Raw genomic sequence first — 23305 nt, 5'->3', positions numbered from 1 at the left:
GTGAAAATGGCCATGCTGCCCAAGGTAATTTATAGATTCAATGCCATTCCCACCAACCTATCAATGACTCTCTTCACAGAATTGGAAAAAACAACTTTAAAGCTCGTATGGAAACAAAAAAGAGCCCGCATTGCCAAGACAATCCTAAGCAAAAAGAACAAAGTTGGAGGCATCATGCTACCTGACTTCAAACTATACTACAAGGCTACAGTAACCAAAACAGCATGGTACTGGTACCAAAACAGAGGTATAGACCAATGGAACAGAATAGAGTCATTGGAAATAATACCACACATCTACAACCATCTGATCTTTGACAAACCTGACAAAAACAAGAAATGAGGAAAGGATTCCCTATTTAATAAATGGTGCTGGGAAAACTGGCTAGCCATTTGTAGAAAGCTGAAACTGGATCCCTTCCTTACACCTTGTACAAAAATTAATTCAAGATGGATTAAAGACTTAAATGTTAGACCTAAAACCATAAAAACCCTAGAAGAAAACCTAGGCAATACCATTCAGGCCATAGGCATGGGCAAGGGCTTCATGACTAAAACACCAAAAGCAGTGGCCACAAAAGCCAAAACTGACAAATGGATCTAATTAAACTAAAGAGCTTCTGAAACAGCAAAATAAACTACCATCAGAGTGAACAGGCAACCTACAGAGTGGGAGAAAATTTTTACAATCTACCCATCTGACAAAGGGCTAATATCCAGAATCTATAAAGAATGTAAACAAATTTACAAGAAAAAGTCAAACAGCCCCATCAAAAAGTGTGCAAAGGATATGAAAAGGCACTTCTCAAAAGAAGACATTTATGCAGCCAACAGACACATGAAAAAATGCTCATCATCACTGGCCATCAGAGAAATGCAAATCAAAACCACAATGAGATACCATCTTACACCAGTTAGAATGGCGATCATTAAAAAGTCAGGAAACAACAGGTGCTGGAGAGGATGTGGAGAAATAGGAACACTTTTATACTGTTGGTGGGACTGTAAACTAGTTCAACCATTGTGGAAGACAGTGTGGCAATTCCTCAATGATCTAGAACTAGAAATACCATTTGACCCAGTGATCCCATTACTGGGCATATACCCACAAGATTATAAATCATTCTACTATAAAGACACATGCACACGTATGTTTATTGTGGCACTATTCACAATAGCAAAGACTTGGAACCAACCCAAATGTCCATCAATGATAGACTAGATTAAGAAAATGTGGCACATATATACCATGGAATACTATGCAGCCATAAAAAAGGATGAATTCATGTTCTTTGTAGGGACATGGATGAAGCTGGAAACCATCATTCTCGGCAAACTAACACAAGGACAGAAAACCAAACACTGCATGTTCTCACTCATAGGTGGGAATTGAACAATGAGAACACTTGGACACAGGGTTGGAAACATCACACACCAGGGCCTGTTGTGGAGGGGGAGGGGAGAGGGATAGCATTAGGAGATATACCTAATGTAAATGATGAGTTAATGGGTGCAGCACACCAACATGGCACATGTATACACATGTAACAAACCTGCACTTTGTGCACATGTACCCTAGAACTTAAAGTATAATAATAAAAAATAAAAATAAACAAACAAAAAAATAAAAATAAAAATACAAAATATGCCCTTGCTTCTTCTTTGCTTTCTGCCATAATTGTGAGGCCTCCCTAGCCATGTGGAACTATGATTCCATTAAACCTTTTTCCTTTATAAATTACCCAGTCTCAAGTATGTCTTTATGAGCAGCATAAGAACAGACTAATACAGTAAATTGGTACTGCAGAGAGTCCATTGCTGCTGTAAAGATACCTGAAAATGTGGAAGCATTTTGGAACTGGGTAACAGGCAGAGAGGTTGAAACGGTTTGGAGGGCTCAGGAGACAGAAAGATGTGGGAAAGTTTGGAACTTCCTAGAGACTTGTTGAATGCCTTGACCAAAATGCTGATAGTGATAGAGATATGGACAATAAAGTCCAGGCTGAAGCGGTCTCAGATGGAGATGAGGAACTTGGGAACTGGAATAAAGGTCACTCTTGCTATACAAAGAGTCTGGTGCCATTTTCCCCCGCCATAGAGATCTGTTGAACTTTGAACTTGAGAGAGATGATTTAGGGTATCTGGTGGAAGAAATTTCTAAGCAGCAAAGTGTTCAAGAGGAAGCAGAGCATAAAACTTCGGAAAATTTGCAGCCTGAAAATGCGATGGAAAAGAAAACCCCATTTTCTGGTGGAGAAATTCAAGCCAACTGCAGAAATGTGCATAAAGTAACAACGAGCTGAATGTTAACCACCAAGACAATGGGGAAAATATCTCCAGGGTATGTCAGAGGCCTTCACAGGAGCCCTTCCCATTACAGGCCCGGAGGCCCAAAAGGGAAAAATGGTTGTGTGGGCTGGGACCAGGACCCACCCCCATTTGCTGTGTGCAGCCTAGGGGCTTGGTGCCCTGCATCTCAGCTGCTCCAGCCATGGCTAAAAAAAGCCAAGGTATAGATGAGTCCATGGCTCCACAGGGTGCAAGTCCCAAGCCTTGGCAGCTTCCATGAGGTGTTGAGCCTACAGGTGCATAGAAGTCATGAATTGAGGTTTGGGAACCTCCATCTAGATTTCAGAGGATGTATGGAAACACCTTGGTATCCAGGCAGAAGTTTCCTGCAGGGGTGGGGCCCTCATGGAGAACCTCTCCTAGGGCAGTGCAGAGCCCCCACACACAGTCCCCAAGTGCAGAGCCCCCACACACAGTCCCCACTGGAGTACCGCCTAGTGGAGCTGTGAGAAAAGAGCCACTCTCCTCTAGAGCCCAGAATGTTAGATCCACTGATAGATTGCAGATGGCCTATTGTGGGACTTCACTTTGTGACTGCATGAGTCAATACTCCTTAATAAACTCCCTTTCATATATACATCTATCCTATTAGTCCTATTTCTCTAGAGAACCCTGACTAATACACCATTATTTTCAGAATGATTATAAAATCTTTATTTCATCAATGCATAGTTATGGACGGTGCATACATTATGAATACCTGTTACATTCCGCAAGCATGGACACTACCTCTGCCAATCGAAATTGGAGTTTATTACCCATAATTTGATTCACAAGTTAGAGTAAGTCCTGCTCCCAACTCAAGAAATTTCCAAATTCTCAACACAAAAGGCACAAAGCAAGTCTGCAGAAAGGCATTACATTTTGTTTACAAATTGTTCCCTATCACTGTGTTTTCTGATGTTTTAGTGAACTTGATGGTTCTTCTGAATTAAATTCATTGATCCTACCAGATCTGACAAGAGGGGATTTGAACCATAATGTGTACACATAAAGCAGCTGGAGGCTTACTTGAAGAATAAATTCAGCCTTTGAAAGAAGGTGTTGGGAAGAATAAACCCAATATCACAGCCTATGAGGAACACTTGTCTTTTGTAAAATGCCAAAGTCATTTCAGAGTGGTGATTTCAAGCAGATTACTTTGGAGGGAACAAAAGCAAGAATCAAAATAACAGTCACGACACACAAAGCAGAAAGACTAATGTGAGGAAGAGAAAACACTGTTCTTGTAACAATCAATGGCTCATATATTTGAATTATAGGCCAGAAAGATCTTAGAGTCTCCAGTGCTGACCACAAAGCTCAAAAAACTTTAAAGAATATTAAAAAATTGTAATTACTTTTTATTGTGTTATCACATAGGGAACTAGAGAAGACTTGAAGATAAAGACCAACAATGGGCAGTAATGGTAAGGAAGGAATGTTCTGGATTCTGATTGCCCAGTAGAAAACCTGACTCTACTGCTCACTGGCTGTGTGACCTTGGAGGAGTTAACCACCTTTGGCCTCAATTTCCTCATCTCTAAAATGGGGATAGGCTGGGTGCAGTGGCTCACGCCTGTAATCCCAGCACTTTGGGAGGCTGAAGTGGGCGGTCACAAGGTCAGGAGATCGAGACCATCCTGGCTAACACAGTGAAACCCAGTCTCTACTAAAAATACAAAAAATTAGCCAGACATGGTAGCGGGCGCCTGTAGTCCCAGCTACTCGTGAGGCTGAGACAGAATGGTGTGAACCCATGAGGCAGAGCTTGCAGTGAGCCAAGATTGTGCCACTGCACTCCAGCCTGGGAGACAGAGTGAGACTCCATCTCAAAAAATAATAATAATAAAATAAAATAAATAAAATAAAATGGGGATAATAGCACCAGTCTCATGAGATGTTAATAGATTAAATAAAGTAATATCTCTTAAGTGCTTAGAATAGTGCATGAATATGGTAAGTTGTACTCAATATGTGGTGGCTTTAAAGATATTATTTTTTGATAAATTCATTAAATGTTAATACGACATTACTAGCTTCATTGTTATTTAAGCACTATGAGACATTTGGTAACAACCCATGAAGCATTTCTGTCTTACATTAAAATAATATGACCAGACCTGTATTAGTCCATTCTTATGCCGCTGTAAAGAATTGCCCAAGGCTGGGTAATTTGTAAAGGAAAGAGATTTAATTGACTCACAGTTCCACAAAGCTGGGGAGGCCTCAGGAAACTTACAATTATGGTGGAAGGGGATGCAAACATGTCCTTCTTCACATGGTGGCAGGAAGGAGAAGATGAGCTAAACAGGGAAAAGCTCCTTATAAAACCATTAGATCTCATGAGAACTCACTATCACAAGAACAGCATGAAGGTAGCTGCCCCCATGATTCAATTACCTCCCATCGGGTCCCTCCCACAACACAGAGGGGGTTGTGGGAACACAATTCAAAATGGGATTTGGGTGGGGACACAGCCAAACCATATCATTCTGCCCCTGGCCCCTCCCAAGTCTCATGTCCTCACATTTCAAAACCTAATCATGCCCTTCCAACAGTTTCCCAAAGTCTTACCTTATTCCAGCATTAACTCAAAAGTCCAAGTCCACAGTCTCATCTGAGAAAAGGAAAGTCCCTTCTGCATATCAGCCTATAAAATCAAAAGCAAGTTAGCTACTTCCTAGATACAATGAGGGTACAGGCATTGAGTAAATACACCCATTCCAAATGGGAGAAACTGGCCAAAACAAAGGGGCTACAGGCCCCACGCAAGTCCAAAATCCAATAGGGCAGTCATTAAACCTTAAAGTTCCAAAATGACCTCCTTTGACTCCATGTCTCACATCCAGGGGACATTGATGCAAGAGATGGGCTATGACAGCCTTCGGCAGCTCTGTCCCTGTGGCTTTGTGGTTACATCCCCACTCCTGGCTGCTTTCACAAGCTGGCATTGAATGTCTGTGGCTTTTCCACTTGCATGATGCAAACTGTAGGTGGATCCGCCATTTTAGATCTGGGGGACAGTGGCCCTCTTCTCACAGTTCCACTAGGCAGTGCCCCAGTGGGGACTTGGTGTGGGGGCTCCAACCCCACATTTCCCTTCCACACTGCCCTAGCAGAGGTTCTCCATGAGGGCTCTGCCCCTGCATCAAACTTGCCTGAACATCAGGCATTTCCATACATCCTCTGAAATTCAGGCAGAGGTTCCCAAACCTCAATTCTTGACTTCTGTGCATCCACAGGCCCAATGCCACATGTAAGCTGCCAAGGTTTGGGGCTTGCACCCTGTGAAGCAATGGCCTGAGCTGTACATTGGTCCCTTTTAGCCACAGCTGGAGCTGAAGCAGCTGAGATGCAGGGAACCCTGTCCTGAGGCTGCATAGAACCGGAAGGCCCTAGGCCCAGCCCATGAAACCATTTTTCCCTCTTAAGCCTCCAGGCCTGTGATGGAAGGGGCTGCCGTGAAGGTCTCTGACATGCTCTGGAGATGTTGCACATTACATGAGAATTGTTATAGATCATCAAATAACATTTTAAACGTGTTTTTGTGGCTGGAAGTTACTACCTAGTTTTACCAATGCCTTCAATTTCTCAAATTATTCACTGCAGCATTGACTAGAACAAAAGACTGGAGATAACCAGCATTTCCCAAATATTTGACTACTGAAAGCAGAGCACCTCATTTGACGAGAGCACCTCAGAATTCGATCTGGAACCCTGGACCACTCAGAGTCATGCTGCAGATACAGAGGCAGTGCCTGAACTTACACACCACACATGGACTAGTAACTGGTGCCTAAGAAAGGCACTTCCTCCCTGTAGACCTCAACTTTATCTAATCTGCATAATGGAGGACAGCTACACATATCTTCCTCATCCTTCCCATAATTACAGTGTTGAATTTGTAGTAAGATGTGACATTTTTCTTATTCTGTCTTTTGTTACATTTACCTGCATCCTTGTCCTATTTAAACCCAGTAGGCTGCAAACTCCTTGAGTACAAAGATTTTGCCTTTGCTTGCAAAGCACTCAAAAATGTTTAATGGATGGAATAATCTAATTATGCAATAAACAATAAATATAAAAGAATTAGGGAAGGAAAAAGCCAGTGGAGTCTGGTGATATTCTGGAAGCAGAAACATGAAGGATAAACAATGCAGAGTGAAGTGGTAAGGAAGGGGAGGGAACAGAATCAGGGGGACTCACCTAAGTGAATGAAAGAAGCAGTAAGAATAAGATCTATAGTGGTCACAATACCAGTTTGAGCTATTCTGTGTTGTTGTTGTTGTTGTTGTTGTTGTTGTTGTTGTTGTTGTTGTTTGAGACAAGGTCTCACTCTGTTGCCCAGTCTGGTGTAATCACAGATCACTGCAGCCTCCACCTCCTAGGCTCAGGCAATCCTCCCATCTCAGCCTCCCTAGTAGCTAGGACTACAGGCACATGCCACCATGCCCAGTTAATTTTTGTAGTTCTTGTAGAGATGGGGTTTCACCATGTTGCCCAGACTGGTCTCAAATTCCTGAGCTCAAGTGATGCTCCTGCCTTGGCGTCCCAAAGTGCTGGGATTACAGGTGAGAGCCACTGTACCCAAATACTAGTACTTAGTATTATGGTATTTAAAAGTATATTTTATCTTAATAATTTACACACTGAAATGCTCCCAGAGAGTTATAGGCACTTCTTTTTTGTTTTTGTTTTTTTTAAGGATGGTATTCTGACCACAATCCTCTCTTGGTTGAAATTGTTTGGAGGTATTACTGTTCTAATAATAAATATAATTATGTTTTAAATTTCTAGGGAAGTTGAGAATATTTTCTTCAATTTATGAGTCATCTCTTTTTCCCCTAAAGTAAGCTGGGCCACCAGCCAACGTTCATAGCTCTCCAATGGTGTCAGCTGGAAATGAAGCTGGGGGTAGAGAGGGGGATACTACCCTACAGCCATGGGAGAAACTGTGTTTCTCCTGTGTTCAGAGTGTGGCCCTCATTTTAACTTTTCTTTAACGGTCCTCAAAGTTGAATGGATTATTCTCAGCTGTGACTGAAGAGATTCCCAATCTTACTCTCACACCTCACAGGGATTCCTATCAGCAGATACCAACCCATGGAAAAAAAGGACAAAGCGAAGGTTACCTTTTCTTCTACCCCACCTCCCCTATCAGTGCTCTGAGTCACCATCCGTCAATCACCCACCCCTGTGCTGGCTGTGTCAGATCCTTCCCAGGGAGCCTTACCTGAACTTGTCTTCCTAACGCTGTCACCCACCAGCTATTCCCCTACAGTAATACAAGTGTCCTATCCCAGTTCCTCCATAATAGTTTAACTGTAACCTCAGTAGGTAAATGGGCTTAATCTGCTAAGAGAGCTATTTACATTTTTAAGAAGACCACAATAGTTCCATCCAAGGGAATATTTTTAATGGTAATAATAATATCCACCATTGAATAAATGTCTAACATATGCTAAGTATTGTAAAGATGTTGCCTAAATCGCATTAAGCCCTGGACTTAGGTTATAATTATCTCAGTTTTTATGTATGAGAAAAATGAAGATGTAGAGAACCAAGCTTTTGTCCAAGGTCACAAAGCTGATGGATGGCACCAAGAGCCACTGTGCTCTAAATGGTGCTATCTCACTGCATTTTAGTCACTGCAGGAAATGAGGGAGAGGGTTGGGGTCTCACAACATCATCCAAGCCATAAAACAAAACACTTAGAATTAGAAGGCCTGAATTATAATCCTTGCATCTGCCCATATTTCTTTCAAAATCCTGGCTAAATTACAACTTTTCTTGCCTAGGTTTCCTCAACTGAAAATTAGCATAGTAACACCCGCCCTGTCTACCTTGAATGACAGAAAAGGCTACAGTGAGAAGGGTAGGTGGCAGCGTTTTCTAGCTCTTAAATTCTACCAAATGTAAGGCATTTTTCTTCAGGTAGCAAAGCACTCTGCTTGTAGGATGAATGCTGGTCAGCCCTTTAAGGTACTAAGTTTCTGAGCTCAGGAGGTTGATTTTTGATGGAAAAGCATTTGCGATCCAGTTTCCAATTGTCCATGCTTTTTTTTTTGTCTTTTTACATCCATAAATATGACAGTTGATATTATAAAATTATTTCTGGTACTGATAACTCAATATATTTATTTTCCCTGAATTGTGCTCATATTACAAGTAAATCAAATATATCAAATATTTCTTGTCTCTTTTACTTCCATTCAAATGGATCACAAAATTGACATTTTTATTTTGATATAGTTTTTGTGGTGGTTCATCACTTTTTTTTACTTCTACAAATGTATGGTGTGGGGTACATGTGAAATGTTGTCATGTTTATGTAATTTGTAGTGATCAAGTTAGGGTATTTAGGGTGTCCAAGTTTAATACATTTTTGTAAACTATAGTCACACTACTGTTGCTATGAGACATTGGATTTATTCCCTCTATATAATTGTATATTTGTACGCTTTAACACACTTCTCTTCACCTTCCCCTCTCCCCCACATTCACCCTTGTCAGTCTCTGTTATCTATTTTCCACTTTCTACCTCCATGGGGATTAAATATTTTAGTACCCACCCACAAACAAGTAAAAACATGTGGTATTTGTCTTTTTGTGCCTAGCTTATTTAACTTAAGATAATGGCCTCCAGTTCTATTCATGTTGCTGCAAATATGATTTTATTCCTTTTCACGGCCAAATAGTACTCCATTATATATACATACCACATTTTCTTTATCCATTCATCCATTAATGGACATTTAGGTTGATTCCATATCTTTGCTATCGTGCTTCAATAAATGTAAATATAATAGTGCAGCAATTATGGGAGCACATGGGAGTGCAGGCATGCTTTTGATATATTAATTTCTTTTCTATTGAATAGATAGATACCAAGTAATTGCACTGCTCCTATCTGTAATTTTTTGAGAAATCTCTATACTGTTTTTCAGAGTGGCTGTAATAGTTTACATTACCACCAACAAAGTGTAAGTGTCCTCTTTTCTCTGCATCCTCACCAACATATTATTATTATTATTATTATTTTACTTTAAGTTCTGGGATACATGTGCTGGTTTGTTACATAGGTATACATGAGCCATGGTGGTTTGCTGCATCTATCAACCTGTCATCTAGATTTTAAGCCCTGCATGCATTCGGTATTTGTACTCATGCTCTCCCTCTCCTCCCCCTCAACCCCCTGACAAACCCTAGTGTGTGATGTTCCCCTCCCTGTGTCCATGTGTTCTCATTCTTCAACTTATGAGTGGGAACATGTGGTGTATTTTCTGTTCCTGTGTTAGTTTGCTGAGAATGATGGTTTCCAGCTTCATCTATGTCCCTGCAAAAAACATGAACTCTTCTTTTTTATGGCTGCATAGTATTCCATGGTGTACACATGCCACATTTTCTTTATCCAGTCTATTATTGATAAGCATTTTGGGTTGGTTCCAAGTCTTTGCTATTGTAAATAGTGCTACAATAAACATATGTGTGCATGTGTCTTTATAGCAGAAAGATTTGTGATCCTTTGGGTATATATCCAGTGATGGAATTGCTGGGTCAAATGGTATTTCTGGTTCTAAATCTTTTAGGAATCACCACACCATCTTTGTTTGAACTAATTTACACTCCCACCAACAGTGTAAAAACATTCCTATTTCTCCACAGCCTCACCAGCATCTGTTGTTTCCCGACTTTGTAATGATCACCATTCTAACTGGAGTGAGATGGTATCTCATTGTGGTTTTGATTTGCATTACTCTAGTGACCAGTGATGATGAGCTTGTTTCCATATGTTTGTTGGCTGCATAAATTTCTTCTTTTGAGAAGTGTCTGTTCATATCCTTCTCCCACTTTTTGATGATGTTGTTTGTTTTTTTCTTGTAAGTTTGTTTAAGTTCCTTGTACATTCTAGATATTAGACCTTTGTCAGATGGACAGATTGAAAAAATTTTCTCCCATTTGGTAGGTTGCCTGTTCACTCTGATGATAGTTTCTTTTGCTGTGCAGAAGCTCTTTAGTTTAATTAGATTCCATTTGTCAATTTTGGCTTTTGTTGCCATTGCTTTTTGTGTGTTAGTCATGAAGTCTTTGCCCATGCCTATGTCCTGAATGGTATTGCCTAGGTTTTCTTCTAGAGTTTTTATGGTTTGGGGTTTTACATTTAACTCTTTAAGCCATCTTGAGTTAATTTTTGTATAAGGTATGAGGCAGGGATCCGGTTTCTGTTTTCTGCGTATGACTAGCCAGTTTTCCCAGCACCATTTATTAAATAGGGAGTCCTTTCCTCATTGCTTGTTTTTGTCAGGTTTGTTGAAGATCAGATGGTTGTAGACGTGTGTTGTTATTTCTGAGGCTCTGTTCTGTTCCATTGATCTATATATCTGTTTTGGTACCAGTACCATGCTGGTTTGGTTACCATAGCCTTATAGTATACTTTGAAGTCAGGTAGTGTGGTGCCTCCAGCTTTGTTCTTTTTGCTTAGGATTGTCTTGGCTATAGGGGCTCTTTTTTGGTTTCATATGAAATTTAAGGTAGTTTTTTCTAATTCTGCAAAGAAAGTCAATGTTAGCTTGATGAGAATAGCATTGAATCTATACATTACTTTGGGCAATATGGACATTTTCATGATATTGATTCTTCCTATCTATAAACATGGATTTTTTTCCGTTTGTTTGTGTCCTCTCTTATTTCCTTAAACAGTGGTTTGTAGTTCTCTTTGAAGAAGTCCTTCATATCCCTTGTAAGTTGTATTCCTAAGTATTTTATTCTCTTTGTAGCAATTGTGAATGGGAGTTCACTCCTGATTTGGCTCTCTATTATTGGTGGACAGGAGTGCTTGTGAGTTTTGCACATTGATTTCATATCGTGAGACTTTGCTGAAGTTGCTAATAAGCTTAAGGAGTTTTTGAGCTGAGACGATGGGGTTTTCTAAATATACAATCATGTCATCTGCAAACAGAGACAATTTGACTTCCTCTCTTCCTATTTGAATACGCTTTATCTCTTTCTCTTGCCTGATTGCCCTGGCCAGAACTTCCAACAGTATGTTGAATAGGGGTGGTGAAAGAGGGCATCCTTGTCCTGGGCCAGTTTTCAAAGGAAATGCTTCCAGTTGTTGTCCATTCAGTATGATATTGGCTATGGGTTTGTCATAAATAGCTCTTATTGTTTTGAGATATGTTCCATCAATACCTAGTTTATTGAGAGTTTTTAGCATGAAGCGATGTTGAATTTTATCAAAGGCCTTTTCTGCACCTGTTAAGATAATCCTGTAGTTTTTATCATTGGCTCTGTTTATGTGATGGATTATGTTTATTGATTTGTGTATATTGAACCAACCTCGCATCTCAGGGATGAAGCTGACTTGATCATGGTGAATAAGCTTTTTGATGTGCTGCTGGATTTGGTTTGCCAGTATTTTATTGAGGATTTTTGCATTGATGTTCATCAGGGATATTGGCCTGAAATTTTCTTTTTTTGTTGTGTCTCAGCCAGGTTTTCGTATCAAGATGATGCTGGCCTCATAATATGAGTTAGGGAGGAGTGTTTCTTTTTCTATTGTTTGGAAGAGTTTCAGAAGGAATGGTACCAGCTCCTCTTTGTAACTCTGGTAGAATTCAGCTGTGAATCTGTCTGGTCCTGGGCTTTTTTTGGTTGGTAAGCTATTAATTACTGCCTCAATTTCAGAACTTGTTATTGGTCTATTCAGGGATATGCCTTCTTTCTGCGTTAGGCTTGGGAGTGTGTATGTGTCTAGAAATTTATCCATTTCTTCTAGATTTTCTAGTTTATTTGCATGGAGGTGTTTATAGTATTCTGTGATGGTAGTTTGCATTTCTGTGGGATCAGTGGTGATATCCCCTTTATCATTTTTTATTGTGTCTATTTGATTCTTCTCTCTTTTCTTTTTTATTAGTCTGGCTAGTAGTCTATCTATTTTGTTAATCTTTTCAAAGAAAAACATCTCCTGGATTCACTGATTTTTTGGGAGGGTTTTTTTGTATCTCTACCTCCTTCAGTTCTGCTCTGATCTTAGTTATTTCTTCTTTTCTGCTAGCTTTTGAATTTGTTTGCTCTCGCTTCTCTAGTTCTTTTAGTTGTGATGTTTGGGTGTCGATTTCAGATCTTTCCAGCTTTCTGATGTGGGCATTTAGTGCAATAAATTTCCCTCTTAACACTGCTTCAGTTGTGTCCCAGAGATTCTGGTACATTGTCTCTTTGTTGTCATTGGTTTCAAAGAACTTATTTATTTCTGCCTTAATTTTGTTATTTACCCAGTAGTCATTCAGTAGCAGGTTGTTCAATTTCCATGTAGTTTTGCAGTTTTGAATGAGTTTCTTAACCCTGAGTTCTAATTTGAGTGCACTGTGGTCTGAGGGACTGTTTGTTATTATTTTCGCTCTTTTGCATTTGCTGAGGAGCAGAATTATGTGGTCGATTTTAGAATAAGTGCTACACAGGCCCCTCTTCTGCATGTTTGGTGCTGAGAAGAATGTATATTGTGTTGATTTGGAGTGGAGAGTTCTGTAGATGTCTATTAAGTCTGCTTGGTCCAGAGTTGAGTTCAAGTCCTGAATATCCTTGTTAATTTTCTGTCTTGTTGATCTGTCTAACATTGACAGTGGGGTGTTAAAGTCTCTCACAATTATTGTGTGGGAGTCTAAGTCTCCTTGTAGGTCTCTAATAACTTGTTTTATAAATCTGAGTACTCCTATATTTAGGATAGTTAGCTCTTTTTGTTGCCTCAATCCCTTTACCATTATGTAATGCCCTTCTTGGTCTTTATTGATCTTTGTTGGTTTAACATCTGTTTTTATCAGACCCTAGAATTGCAATCCCTGCTTTTTTTTTTTTTTTTTGCTTTCCGTTTGCTTGGTAAATATTCCTCCATCCCTTTATTTCGAGCCTACGTGTGTCTTTGTACTTGAGACGGGTATCCTGAATACAGGACACTGATGAGTCTTGACTCTTTATCCAATTTGCCAGTCTATGTCCTTTAATTGGGGCATTTAGCCCACCCATTTACATTTAAGGTCAATATTGTTAAGTGTGAATTTGATCTTGTCATCATGATGCTAGCTGGTTATTTTGCACATTAGTTGATGCAGTTTCTTCATAGTGTCATTTGTCTTTATATTTTGGTGTGTTTTTGCAGTGGCTAGTGCTGGTTTTTCCTTTCCATATTTAGTGCTTCCTTCAGGAGCACTTGTAATGCAGGCCTGGTGCTGACAAAATCCCTCAGCATTTGCTTGTCTGGAAAGAATTTTATTTCTCCTTCGCTTATGGAGCTTAGTTTGGCTGGATATGAAATTCTGGGTTGAACATTCTTTTAAGAATGTTGAATATTTGGCCCTACTCTTCTGGCTTGTAGGGGTTCTGCAGAGAGATCCACTGCTTGATGGGCTTCCCTTTGCAGGTAACCTGACCTTTCTCTCTGGCTGCCCTTAGCATTTTTTCCTTCATTTCAACTTTGGAGAATCTGATGATTATCTGTCTTGGGGTTGCTCTTCTTGAGGAGTATCTTAGCAGTGTTCTCTGAATTTCCTGAATTTGAATGTTGGTCTGTCTTGCTGGATTGGGGAAGTTCTCCTGGATAATATACTGAAGTGTGTTTCTAACTTGGTTTCATTCTCCCTGTCACTGTCAGGTACACCAATCAATTGTAGGCTTGGTCTTTTCACATAGCCCCATATTTCTTGGAGGCTTTTTTCCTTTTCATTCTTTTTTCTCTAATCTTGTCTTCATGCCTCATTTCAGTAAGTTGATCTTCAATCTCTGATATCCTTTTTTCTGCTTGATCGATTTGGCTATTGATACTTGTGTATGTTTCACGAAGTTCTCATGCTGTGTTTTTCAGCTCCATCAGGTTATTTATGTTCCTGTCTAAACTGGTTATTCTAGTTAGCAGTTCTTATAACCTTTTATAAAGGTTCTTAGCTTCCTTGCATTGGGTTAGAACATGGTCCTTTAGCTTAGAGGAGTTTGTTATTACCCACCTTCTGAAGCCTACTTCTGTCAATTCATCAAACTCAATCTTTGTCCAGTTTTGTGTCCTTTCTGGAGGGGAGTTGCAATCATTTGGAGAAGAGGCATTCTGGTTTTTGGAATTTTCAGCCTTTTTGTGCTGGTTTTTCCTCATCTTTGTGGATTTATCTACCTTTTGTCTTTGAGGCTGATGACGTTTGGATGGGGTTTTTGTGTGGGGGTCCTGTTTGTTGATGTTGATGTTTTTTTCTGTTAGTTTTTCTTCTAACAGTCAGGCCCCTCTTCTGCAGGTCTGCTGCAGTTTGCTGGAGGCCCACTCCAGACCCTGTTAGCCTGGGTATCACCAGTGGAGGCTGCAGAAGAGCAAAGATTGCTGCCTGCTCCTTCCTCTGGAAGCTTCATCCCAGAGGGGCACTGGCCTGATGCCAGCCAGAGCTCTTTTATATGAGGTTTCTGTCGACCCCTGTTGGGAGGTCTCTCCCAGTCAGGAGGCATGGGGGGTCAGGGACCCACTTGAGGAGGCAATCTGTCTCTTATCAGAGCTCAAGCACTGTGCTGGGAGAATCCCCCTTGACAGGTCAGCTGCTCTCTTCAGAGCTGGCAGGCAAGAAAGTTTAAATCTGCTGAAACTGTGCCCACAGCCACCCCTTCCCCCAGGTGCTCTCTCACAGGAAGATGGGAGTTTTATCTATAAGCCCCTGACTGGGACTGTTGCCTTTCTTTCAGAGTTGCTCTGCCCAGTGAAGAGGAATCTAGACAGGGAGTCTGGCCACAGCCACTTTGTCGCACTGTGTTGAGTTCCACCCAGTCTGAACTTCCAGGCTTCTTTAGCACTGTTAGGGGAAAACCGTCTACTCAAGCCTCAGTAATGGCGGATGTGCCCCCCCCACACACAAAGCTTGATCATCCCTGGTCGACTTCAGACTGCTGTGCTGGCAGTTAGAATTTCAAGCCAGTGGTTCTTAGCTTGCTGGGCTCCGTGGAATTGGGATCCACTGAGCGAGACCACTTGGCTCCCTGTCTTCAGCCCCCTTTCCAGGTGAGTGAACGGTTCTGTCTTGCTGGGGTTCCAGGCGTCACTGGGGTATGAAAAAAAACTGCTGCTGCTAACTCAGTGTCTGCCCAAACAGCCGCCCTGTTTTGTGCTTGAAACCCAGTGCTCTGGTGGTGTAGGCACATGAGGGTATCTCCTCATCTGCAGATTGCAAAAACCGTGGGAAAAGCATAGTATCCAGGCCAAGTAGCACAGTCCCTCATGGCTTCCCTTGGCTAGGGGAAGGATGTCTCCCAGCTCTTTGCACTTCCCAGGTGAGATGACGCCCCACCCTGCTTCTGCTCACCCTCCATGGGCTGAACCCACTGCCTAACAAGTCCCAGTGAGATGAACTGGGTACCTCAGTTGGGAATGCAGAAATCACCCACCTTCTGCCTTGGTCTCACTAGGAACTGCAGACCGGAGCTCTTCCTATTTGGCCATCATGCCTCGCCAACCCAATATCTGTTATTTTTTGTCTTTTTGATAATAGCCAATCTGACTAGGTTAAAATGATATTGTGGTTTTGATTTGCATTTCCCTGATAATTAGTGATGTACAGCATTCTTTCATATACCTGTTGGCCATTTGTATGTCTTCTCCTGAGAAATGTCTATTCATGTCCTTTATCCACTTTTTAATGGGATTATTTGGGTTTTCCTGTTTACTGTTTGAGTTCCTTGGATATTCTAGATGTTAGTCCCCAGTCAGATGAATAGTTTGCAAATATTTTCTCCCATTCAATAGGTTACCAATTCACTATGTTGATTATTTCTTTTGCTGTGCAGAAACTTTTTAGTTTAATTAAGTCTCATTGGCCATTTTTGTTTTTGTTGCCTCTGCTTTGATTGCTTAGTCATATATTCTTTGCCTAGATCAATGTCCAGGAGAGTTTTCTTAAGGTTTTCTTCTAGTATTATTATAGTTTCTGGTCTTACATTTAAGCCTTTAATCTATTTTTAGTTGATTTTTGTATACGGTGAGAAATAGGGGTCCAGTTGCATTCTTCTGCATATGGATATTCAATTTTCACAGCACCATTTATTGAAGAGGATATCTTTTCCCCCACTGTATTTTATTGTCAGCTCTGTCAAAGATCTGTTGGCTATAAATACGTGGCTTTATTTCTGGGATCTCTATTCTGTTCCGTTGGTCTACTTATCTGCTTTTCTACCAATACCATGCTGCCTTGGTTACTATAGCTTAGTTTTATTTTTATTGTATGTGTGTGTATATATATATTTAGAGATAGGGTTTTGCTCTGTTGCCCATGCTAGAGGATAGAGTTCAGTGGTGTGATCATAGCTCACTGTTGCCTTGAATTCCTGGGCTTAAGCAATCCTCATGCCTGAGCTTCCAAAGTAGCTAGGACTGTGGAAATGCATCACCATGCCTGGCTAATTCTTGGAATTTTTTATAGAGATGGGGGTCTCGCCATGTTGCCAAGCCTGCTCTCAAATGCCTGGCCTCAAGTGTTCCTTGCACATTATCCTCCCAAAGCACTGGGATTACAGGAGTAAGTCAGTATGCTTGGACTTGTAATATATTTTGAAGTCAGGTCACATGATGCCTCCAGCTTTGTTCTTTTTGCTCAAGATTTATTTTGACTATTAGGGCTCTTTTTGGTTCCATATGAATTTTAGAATTGTTTTTCTAATTCTGTAAAAAATGGCATTGGTAATTTGATAGAAATTGCACTGAATCTGTAGATTGCTTTTGGCAATATAGTCATTTTAATATTGATTCTTCCTATTTGTGAACATGAGATATTTTTCCATTTGTTTATGTCATTTACAATTTCTTTCACCAGTGTTTTATAGTTCTTCTTGTAGAGGTCTTACAACTCCTTGGTTAAATGTATTCTCAGGTGTGTGTGTATGTGTATGTGTGTGTGTGTGTGTGTGTGTGTGTATTGTAATGGAATTGAGTTCTTGATTTAGTTCTCAGCTTAAGCATTGTTGATATATGGAAATGCAAATAATTTTTGTACATTAATTTTGTGTCCTGAAACTTCGTTGAAGTCATTTATCATGTCTAGGAGTCTTTTGAAAGAATATTTAGGGTTTTCTAGATATAAGATCATGTCATCAACAAAGAGATAATTTAACTTCCTCTTTCCTGATTTGCATGTCTTTTATTCCTTTCTCTTGCCTGATTGCTTTGGCAGTGACTTCTAGGACTATGTTGAATAGAAGTGGTGAGAGAGGACACCCCTGTATTGTTCTAGCTCTTACAGAGAATGATTTCAACATTTCCGCCATTCAGTATGATGTTGGCTGTGGGTTTGTTGCATACAGCTTTTATTATTTTGAGATGTGCTCCTCCAATGCCCAGGTTGTTGAGGGTTTTTATCATGAAGGGATGCTGAATTTAATCAAATGCTTTTTCTGTATTTATTGAGATTATCATATGGTTTTTGTTTTAAATTCAGTTTATGTGATGAATTACACTTATTGATTTGTACATGTTGAACCATTTTTGTATCCCTGGAATAAAACCCACTTGGTTGCGGTGTATTATCTTTTTTATGTGCTGTCAGATTCAGTTCACTAGTATTTTCTTGAGGATTTTTATGTCTATGTTCATCAGGGATATTGGCCTGTAGCTTTTTGTTGTTTTTGTGACCTTGTCTGCTTTTGGTATTGGAGTAATGCTGGCCTTATAGAACAAGCTAGGGAAAATTCCCTCTTCTTTGATTTTTTTTGAATAGTTTCAGGAAGATTGTTTTAGTTCTTCTTTGTACATTTCATAGAATTTGGCTGTGAATCCATCTGGTCCTGATCTTTTCTTTGATGAGAAACTTTTTATTACAGATTTAATCTCACATTCATTATTAATCTGTTCAGGTTTTCTATTTCTTTTTGATTCAATCTTGGTAGATTGTATGTTTTTAGGAATTTATACATTTCCTCTAGGTCTTACAGTTTGTCAGTGTATACTTGTTCATAATAGTCTCTGATGATCTTTTGTATTTCTGTGGTATGAGTTGTAATGTCTCCTTTTTCATTTCTGATTTTGTTTGTTTGAGTCTTCTCTCTTCTTGATTAGTCTAGCAAGCAGTTTATCAATTTCATTTATCTTTTCGAATAACTAACTTATTGTTTCATTGATTCTTTGTATTGTTGGGGTTTTTTTTCTCTATCTTATTTCACTCTGCTCTGATCTTTATTCTTTCTTTTCTTCTGCTAATTTTAGGTTTGGATTATTCTTACTTTTCTAGCTCCTTGAGATATATTGTTATATTGTTAATTTGTAATCTTCTACTTTTTTGGTGTAGGTGTTTATTGCTATAAACTTCCTCTTAGTACTCTTTCTTCTGTATCTCAGGTTTTGAAATGGGGTTTCCATTTTCATTTTTCAGTACATTTTTTTATTTCTATCTTAATTTTTTCATTGACACAATGGTCATTCAGTGGCATGCTGTTTAACTTCTATGTAGCTGTAGTTTCCCAAGTTCCTCTTGTTACTGATTTCTAGTTTTTTCTAGTCTGAAAAGATACTTGATGTATTAATAATTTTGACTTTTAAAAATTTGTTGAGATGTGTTTTGTGACCTAATATATGGTCTGTCTTGGAGACTGTTCCATGTGCTGGTGAATAGAATATGTATTTTGCAATTGTGTAATAGAATGTTCTGTAAACAAATGTCTGTCAGGTCCATTTGGTCTAAAGTCCAGTTGAAATCTGATTTTGTTGTTGTTGATTTTTCTGTCTAGGTGATCTGTCTAATGCTGAGAGTGGGGTATTAGAGTCCCCCACTTTTACTGCATTGCAGTCTATCTCTCTCTTTAGATCTGATAATATTTGCTTTACAAACTGGGTGCTCCAATGTTGAGTTGATATATATATTTTGAATTGTTATATCTTCTTGCTGGATTAATCCCTTTATCATTATATGATGACATTTTTTGTCGCTTTTTTACTGTTTTTGACTTAATGTCTGTATTATCCGATATAAGCATAACTACTCCTGTCTTTGCTTTTGGATTCCATTTGCATGGAACATCTTTTCTAGCCTTTAACTTTGTCTATATGCATCTTTACTGATAAGATGAGATTTTTGTAAGCAGCATGTAGTTGGATCATATTTGTTTTATCTCTTCAGCCATTCTGTATATTTTAAGTGGAGAATTTAATCCATGTATGTTCAAGGTTATTATTGATGTGCAAGTCTATGTTCCTGTCATTTTGTTAATTGTTTTCTTTTTTTATACATTATTCTTACTTTCTTTCTCATTGTTCGTTGTTATGGTTTGGTGGATTTCTGTGGTGATACCATTTGAACTCTTTCTCTCCTTCCTTTGTGTGTTTGTTTTGCCAATGAGTTTTTGTGTATTTTCATGATGGTAAGTGTCATGCTTTTGCTTCCAGGTTTAGGATTCCCTTGAACATTTCTTGTAGGGCCTTTCTAGTGGTAATGAATTTTCTCAGCATTTCCTTGTCTGGGAAAGACTTTATTTCTTTTTCCTTTATAAAAGGAATTTGGGTAAACATAGTATTCTTGGCTACCAGATTTTTCTTCCCGCAATTTGAATATATCATCCCATTCTCTTCTGACTTGTAGTTTCTGCTGAGAAACCCACTGCTAATCTGATAGGGTTTCTTTTGTACATGATTACATGCTTTTCCCTTGCTGTTACTAGGATTTGCTCCTCAATACCTTTGACTTTTGATAGCCTGATTATAATATTCCATGGAGAATACTTTTTTGCATTGTAGCTGCCTGAGGACTGCTGAGCCTCCTATACCTAGATGTTTAAATCTTTTATTATACTTGGGAAGTTTTCACTTATTATTTTATTAAATAGGTTTTCTAATCCTTTTGTTCTTTTTTCATCCTCAAGGATACCAATAATTTGAATGTTCAGCTGCTTTATCTTGTCCCAAATATCATGAAGGCTTTGCTCATTCTCTTTTTTCCTTTTATTTTTGTCTGACTGGATTATTTCAAAAGACTTGTTTTTAAGTTCTGAGATTCTTTCCTCTGCTTGATCTAGTCTATTGTTGAAGCTTTCAAATTCATTTTGTATTTCCTTCAATTAGTTCTTCAGTTCCACAATTTCTATTTGGTTATTTTTAAAAATATATTTCTCTTTGATAAGTTTCTCATTCATATCCTGATTTTTTTTCTTATTTCTTTTTATTGTTTTTCATGATTCTTTTGAATCTTACTGAGCTTCTTTAAAACCAATATTTTTCATTCTTTACCTGATGTTTTAAAAGTTTCTTTTTGATTAGAGTTTATTATTGTGTAAATTTGGAGGCATCATATTTCCTTGCTTTTTCATGTTTCCTGTGTCCTCACCATGATTTCTGCACATCTGGTGTAACAGTTGCTACTTCCGAGTTTTGAATTTACTTTTGTGGGGAGGACCTTCTCCGGAAGACATATCTATAGTATTGCTGCAAGTATTGCACACTATAGATTTGATTCTGGATGCATGCAGTAACGTAATCTCTGTATGATTTCTTAGGCTGTAAATAGTGTCAGTGGTATCTGTGACTTCCTGGTGGGTTAGGGTGGTGCAGTTATTAATGGAAGCTGTGGTAAAATTGTGTTGGGGACCAGGATGCTAATTGAGTCAGTCTTCAGGTCCCTGTGGTGGCAATGGTGAGCTGAGCATGCCTATCCTTATGCCCCAGAGCAGAGTATGCTGGCATCAGCATTGGAGGTTACCAGTGGACCAATTCTTGGGACCCCAGATGGCTTTCTGTGTTGCTGGTAGTGGCAGCTGTGAACCAGGTGGGTGGATGGGTTTTGGGGCCCCCAGGCAGCTGATGTGGCATGGGTAATGACAGTGGCAGTGATGGGATGATTCTCTGGGTCCCAAGCAGTGTGTGTTGATGTTGGCAGTGGCTGTGATGGGCTAGGTGGGCCAGTCTCCAGGCCTGCAGGTGGTTGGTGCTTGCAGACAGATACCAGCTGAGATGGTAGTAGCTGGGAGTTTAGGCCCAATCTCAGGCATCTGTGGGAGGTGCTTAGATATCTAAAGTGGTAGATTGGTTGGGGCAATCCCCAGTATATTGGGCTCTGTGCTCAGTCTCAGAGATGCGGGAGAAATGAAGCTGGGCTTGGAGGACTTGTGCTCAGGCACCTCATGAGTGAGAGAAGGCACCAGCTGTGGTGAAATGAGTGGGGTGTTCCTCAGGTCCCAAGAAAAGTGTTTTGGTGAGGGGCTGTAGCAGTTGCACTGAGATCCTGTCACTGAAGAGGGTGAAGCCTGCCTCAGTGGTGACAGCCTCGGCAAGGGGTAGTGAACCTGCATCCCTCTCATACACCAGTCTTCCCAGGGCTCACCCATCCCTGGTGGTGATAACCTGCACCTAGCTCGTGCCTCAGCCCCAGCTGCAGGAGCTCCTATCTAGCTTGTGACTAAGTCCCAGCAGCAACCTCTGCCCTGCTCAGATCACAGTCTCAGAACTGGTAGTGGCTCACATCCAAGCACTAACAGCTACAGCTCACACCTCACTTGCTTCTCAGCCCCAGCTATGGGAGCCTGCTCCCAACATGCACCCCAGCAGCAACAGCCCAAGTATGCCTGACACCTCAGTCCCAGCACCACTGGGCCCCAGGACAGCATGCAGTCTGCCAAAGGCTAGGACTGAAAATGGCACCTTGCTGTAGCCACTTTGGTCTCAGAAAGTGTACAGATCCCAGCACGAGTTCTCTCCCTGGAGCAGTTGTATCTCATGATCTCCTGGAAGCTCCCTATGTTAGTTTCAGGGCCTGGAGAGTCAAGGGGCTCTCCTGTGGCCAGGATTGCATGATTCCATGTTTGGGATATGGGCCGCTGGTAGTCTCTTACTTACCCTTTCCCCACGTTGGAAAGATACTCCTGGTGCCCAGCCAATCCTGACCAAGCAGGCTGCCTCTCTTCCTTCTACTTCCTTGTTTTTGGTGTTTTCTTTCACTGTTCTTTGAATTCCAGTGTTCTATCTTAGAAAACGTATTTGAAGTGTGATTTTTCTATACACTATTTCAGCTCTTCTAAGTGGAGGAGATGAACATGATATGCTTCTAGTCAGCCATCTGGAAGCTCCTTCTAAATATTTTTTTTTTTACTTATTCTCAATTAATCAAAAAGAAAATTGTTCAGCATTAACCTCTCTGGGGAATAATTTATTCTCTCTTTAGCCTGCAAACTTCCACTACAATGATTGTGCCCACAATCTGATATAAGCTTTAGAGAGCTACTCTTATTTTCTCTTTCTATTCAATTTTGAAAGTGGAATTGAAGAAAAAGAGAAAAATAAGACTGGGTCTATGCATTTTAATGAATTGAAATTTTGATTTAAAAATAGATAAAGCTCCCCCAATAATAAAGCACTGGACTCTCACTTCAGCACTGACCCCTCTCTTTGGAAAATGAAGCTGCTTCAGGAAAAACCTCTTGTGGATAGATCTACCACTCTGAGAAGGCAATTCCAGTAAATTCTTTGGACTGTCATTTCATTCAGTGCAACTCCCTTTCCTTGGCCACAGATAATTAGAGAAGAAGACATTGCCTGATTCACAGGCAGACAAACAATAGGCCAGACAGTGGTCCACAGTCCAATAAGAAGGATGGTGACTTCCTGGTTCAATAAGATTTTCTCTCTTCAAGAGTTTGAATGTAGCTTCATAATAAAGAGCTAGTAGTTGATACTGGAAAAAAATAGAAGAATCACACATGGATAACTCAGGTAATATAGGATAAGATGAAGCAGCAGTTTTGTGCCAAGAAGGGTCCCTGAGTGACTACATTAAGCAGAGTGCCTTGCCAACCTGTGTTGGACATGTTTTGTGGGTGAGAAATAAGCTTTTGTGATGTTTAACCACAAAGATTTTGAAATTGTTTTTAGTATGGCATAACATGACCTGACTGATACAATCCCTTTATTTCCTTTTACTCTCAGAGTGGAAATGGCTCTAAAGTTGTCCTCTTTTTCTTGTTTTATCCTTTCTATTTACTCTCAA

The sequence above is a fragment of the Pan troglodytes genome, chromosome 10 (assembly GCF_028858775.2).
Source record: "Pan troglodytes isolate AG18354 chromosome 10, NHGRI_mPanTro3-v2.0_pri, whole genome shotgun sequence".
NCBI classification, from domain to species: domain Eukaryota; kingdom Metazoa; phylum Chordata; class Mammalia; order Primates; family Hominidae; genus Pan; species Pan troglodytes.
Note: the sequence above shows the minus strand (reverse complement) of the source record.